Below are 5,265 nucleotides of genomic sequence, written 5' to 3' on the forward strand. Positions count from 1 at the left end.
AATTTGTGGGCATAGAGTTGTTCATAAATTTATTATCCTTTTAATGCCCATAGGATCTGTAGTGAGGTCCCCCCTTTCATTTCTGATACTGTAGTCCCCCCTTATCTGAGGTTTTGCTTTCCACAGTTTCAGTTACTTGTGGTCAAAAGCAGTCTGAAAATACTAAATGAAAAATTCCAGAAATAAAAAATTTATAGTTTTAAATCTTGTGCCCTTCTGAGTAGTGTGTTGAAATCTTGTGAGATCCCATCTCATCCCACCTGGGATGTAAATCATTATTTATCTAGCATAGCCACACTATATACACTACCCACTGCTTAGTCTCTTAGTAGTTATATCAGTTATCAGATCGACTGTTAAGGTATCACGGTATTTGTGTTTAAGTAACCCTTATTTTACTTAATAATAGCCCCCAAACCAACTTTATTATTAGTTATTGTTGTTAATCTCTTACTGTGCCTAGTTTATAAATTAAACTTTATCATAGGTTTATACGTATAGGAAAACACATAGCGTATATAGGGTTCAGTACTATCCACAGTTTCAGGCATCCATGGCAGTCTAGAAATACATCCACCACGAATAAGAAGGAACTATTGTATTAGTAATTTGTGTCCTCTCTCTTTTTTTATTTGTTAGCCTGAATAGAGGCTTGTTGATTTTTTTTTTTATCTTTTCAAAGAAACAGCTTTTGGTGTCATTGATTTTTCTATCATTTCCTATCTTCAATTCCATCAATTTCTGCTCTTATTGATTTTCCTCTGCTTACTTATATTTTATTTGCTTTCATTTTCTTGTGTTCTAAGGTGAAAATTTAGACGACTAATTTTAAATCTTCATTCTTTTCTAACATATGCATACAATGCTATAAATTTCCCACTAAGTCCTGCTATTGCTTCATCCCACAAATTGTGATAAATGGTGCTTTCCTTTTCATTTAATTCAAAAATTTTTTTTTCTTTTAAGATTTCTTCTTTGACCTGTATGTTATTTAGAAGTGTGTTGTTTAATCTCTAAGTCTTTTGGAATTTTGCAGCTTTCTGGTATTGATTTCTAGTTTAATCCCAATGTGGTCTGAGAGCAGACAATGTAGGATTTCTATCCTTTTAAATTTGTTAAGATGTGTTTTATGTTCAGAATGCAGTCTCTCTTGGTTAACGTTCCATGTAAACTTGGGAGGAATATATATTCTGCTGTTGTTGTATGAATTAGTTTATAGATGTCCATTGCATCCACTTGATTGATGGTGTTGTTGAGTTCAACTGTGTCTTTACTGATTTTCTGCCTGCTGGATCTGTCCATTTCTTATAGAGGGGTGTTTAAGCTTCCAAGTATAATAGTGAGATCATCTGTTTCTTCTTGTATTTCTGTCAGTTTTTTCTCACATAGTTTGATGTTCTGTTGTCAACCACATACACATTAAGAATTAGTATGTCTTCTCAGAGAATTGGCCCCTTTATCATTATGTAATGTCTTTCCTTATCCCTGATTACTTTCCTTGCTTTGAAGTTTATCCAGTCTGAAATTAATGTAGCTATTTTTGCTTGCTTTAATTAGTGCTAGCACAGTATATATCTTTCTCTATCCCTCTATATATGTCATTATATTTAAAGTGAGTTTCTTGTAGACAATGTGTAGTTTAGTCATGTTTTTTGACCCACTCTGACAATCTTTGTCTTTAATTGGTGCATTTAGACCATTGATGTTCAAAGTCATTACTGAAGTAGTAGACGGATATCTCATATTTGTTACTGTTTTCTGTTTGTGGCCCTTGTTTCTTGTTTGTATTTTTGTCTTCCTCTTTTTCTCTTTAGTGATTGAGCATTTTATACAATTCTATTTTCTCTCCTTTATTAGTGTATCACATACTTTTTAAAAAACATTTCTTAATGTTTTCCTAGGGTTTTCAATGTTCTTTTACAACTTATCCAAGTCCACTTTCAAACAGTAGTATACCACTTCATAGGTAGTGCAAATACCTTGTAGTAACAAACTTATCCTAATTCCTCCCTTATAACCCTTGTACAATTGCACTCTTTCATTTCACTTATGCATACAAATGCACGAAGATAAATATACATAAGCCTACATAATCAAATTGTTGCTATTGTTATTTTGAACAAACCGTTGTCTGCTAGATCAATTAAGAATAAATTTTTATTTCACCTTCACTTTTTCCTTTCAATGCTTTTCCTTTCTGTATTGAGATCTAAATTTCTGATCTATGCTATTTTTCTTCTCTTTAAAGAATTTCTTTTAACATTTCTTTGAAGTGATAACAAATTCCTTCAATTTTTTTCTGAGAAAATCTTCATTTCTCCCACACTTTTGAAGTCTAATTTTGCAGAGTACAGAATTCCAGGTTGGTATTTTTTTCTATCAACACTTTAAATGTTTCACTCCACTCTACTTGTTTGCTTGGTTTCTGAAGAAAATTCAGAGCTAATTCTTACCTTTGTTTCCCTTTAGTTAAGATGTTTCTTCCCACTGATTCTATCTTTATAATTGATTTTCTATAGTTCAAAGATAACACATTTAGGTATAGCTCTTTTCACATTTATCCTGCTTGGTGTTCTCTTAGCTTCCTGGATTTGTGGTGTGATGTCTGACATTAATTTGGGGAAATTCTCAGTCACTGTTTCAATATCATCTGAAAATGCAAAACTAAAGATAAAACAGAATAAAACCTAGATGACCTTAGATATCGTGATGTCTTATTATATACAATAACAAAGACAAAATCCATAGAGAAAAATTGATAAACTAGACTTCATTAGAATTACCAACTTCTGCTCTGTTAATGACAATGTCACAGAGAATGAGAGGACACGTCACAGACTGGGAGAAAATATTTGTAAAATACTCATCTGACAAAGGACTGTTATCTGAAATATACAAAGAACTCTTAAAACTCAACAATAAGAAAACTAACAACCTGGTTAAAATATAGGCCAGAGATTTGAACAGCCATCTCATTGAAGAAGATATACAGATGTCAAATAGTATACCAAAAAAATGACCTACGTCCAAAGCCATCAGATAAATGTGAATTAAAACAACGAGATACAAAACTGTCAGAACAGCCAAAACTCACAATACTCATAACACAAAATGTTAGCGAGGATGTGGCACACAGAAACTCTCCTTCATTTCTGGTAGGAAAGCAGAATTGCATAGCCAATTTTGAAGTCAGTTTGGTGGTTTCTTACAAAACTAAACATACTATGCAACCCAGTAATTGCACTCCCTGGTATTTACTCAAATGATTTGAAAATTTATGTTCATACAAACCTGCACAGGGATGTTTATAACAGCTTCACTCATAATTGCCAAAATTTGGAAGCAACTAAGCTGTACTTCAATAGATGAATGCATATCTCAGCTAAAAAGAAATTATAAAAAATAAATAGATAAGTAAATCATGGTTCATCCAGACAATTGAATATTACTCAGTGCTAAAAGAAAACGAAGGACTCACAGCTAAAAATATACAACTATGTACTAGGGGCTATGGGGAGAAAAAGCAGGGGGAATAAAAAGAAAATGAGCTAACAATATTCAGACATAGAGGAAACTCAAACACCAATTACTAAGTGAAAGAAGCCAATATGAAAAGGCTACAAACTCTGTGATTCCAACTATGTGACAATCTGGAAAAGGCAAAACTAGAGATAAAAAGATCAGTGATTACCTGCTAGAATGGGTCATTTGAATGCATAGAGCACAGAGGATCTTTAGGGCAGTGAAAATTCTCTGTATGCTTTAATAATGATAGATATATCTCATTACATATTTACCCAAACCCATAGAATCTACAAAACCAAGAGTGAAGCATAGTGTAAACTATGGACTTTGGGTGATTATGATATGTCAATGTAGGTTCATCCTTGGTAAAAATGCACCATTCTGGTAAGCAATGTTGATAATGGAGGGAGGCTATGCTTGTGTGGGGGCAGGATTCTTTCCTTGGTCATATGAAATGTACTAATTAGCCCATCAAAGGCATTCTTCCTTTCTGTTATGGAAGTTTTGATCTCTAACGTTTCCTTTTTGTTCTTTCTTAGAATGTCCATCTCTTTGCTTAACTTGTCCATCTGTTCTTGTTTGCTATCCACTTTATCCATTAGATTCTTAGCATAATAATCATAGTTTGTTTGAATTTCAAGTCTGATAATTCTAATTTCCCTGCCATATTTGAGTCTGGTTCTAATTCATTCTCTGTCTCTTCAAACTTTGTTGTCTTTAGTATGTCTTTTATTTCTTCGCTTGATAACTGAGCATGATGTAATGTGTAAAGGGAATTAGTGTAATAAGCTTCTTATGGCTGGACCCAAACCATGCTGTTTTCTTGAGAAAAGACTAACACTTAAGTGATGGATTCTTCTACCTTTCCACCTTTTTCTCTTTTTCTTCCTTCTCCTCCTTTTCGTTCTTCTTCTCTTTCTTCTCCATATAATTGCACCAAGTTTTAGGAAGGACCTAGAAGAGAGGCACATTAATCTACAGGCTTATGTCTCCAAGAGGGAAGATGAAAATCGTTTCAAAAATAGCTTCCTGAATAACTGAGCTTTCAGGGAACATGTGAAAGTTACACAGAAACCGAAAACCAAAGCAGAAAGACATTTAAATATAACCTAAATTGGCTCTCACACATATATTTTGTTTAGATTCCTTTATCTAGAAAAGGTAGAAGTTGTCTTGAGTAAATCTGAAGCCCTCTTCCCACTTTGGAATCCTATAATTATGTGATCATAAATACACTGGAATTTTCATTATGTCTTAGCAGTGAAGACAGTAAATTTAGTTCTGAAGCAGAAAATTAATGTCATTATTACAAGTAGGATGGACATAATTAAAAAAATACATATTATCTTCTTTTGTATTTGTAAAAAAATTACAGATTGGGTGATGAAAGAATAAAAGCTTAACTTTTAACGAATCTTCATACTGATCCACACTGATTATTTCAAATTAGAATTTTTTGAATAATTTTGAAAGGATATTAGAAAGTAGGCATTTTAAAAGGAAATACCGTTGTCTTAATTAATGATAAAGTTAAACATTATTCCATTTTCCATCATACTGAGATGATTAAAATCATAGGGCGATGACAGTAAATGTAGATTTGATTATTTTGAATTCAAAAATTGCTAATTGGAAACTCTAAGGAAAGATTATAACTTTAGTTTCCATTCAAATCTAATTTTATGTTTGTTTTGTGTATTCAGAGAGCTCTTAAAGCTTTAGCTAAGCAATTGTATGTGG

The 5,265-nt window shown here is 32.6% G+C and overlaps 1 long non-coding RNA gene across 1 annotated transcript; it reads right to left on the reverse strand.

Moving 5' to 3' along the window:
• Nucleotides 1-2,202: 2,202 nt before the first annotated feature.
• On the reverse strand, nt 2,203-4,733 carry LOC138920057 (uncharacterized). The gene is made up of 3 exons (XR_011430696.1): nt 4,651-4,733; nt 4,388-4,479; nt 2,203-3,382 (listed from the first exon to the last, which is right to left on the reverse strand). It is a non-coding gene; the product is annotated as an uncharacterized lncRNA (long non-coding RNA).
• Nucleotides 4,734-5,265: the final 532 nt, after the last annotated feature.

Source organism: Equus caballus, chromosome 2 (genome assembly GCF_041296265.1).
Source record: "Equus caballus isolate H_3958 breed thoroughbred chromosome 2, TB-T2T, whole genome shotgun sequence".
Lineage (NCBI taxonomy): Eukaryota > Metazoa > Chordata > Mammalia > Perissodactyla > Equidae > Equus > Equus caballus.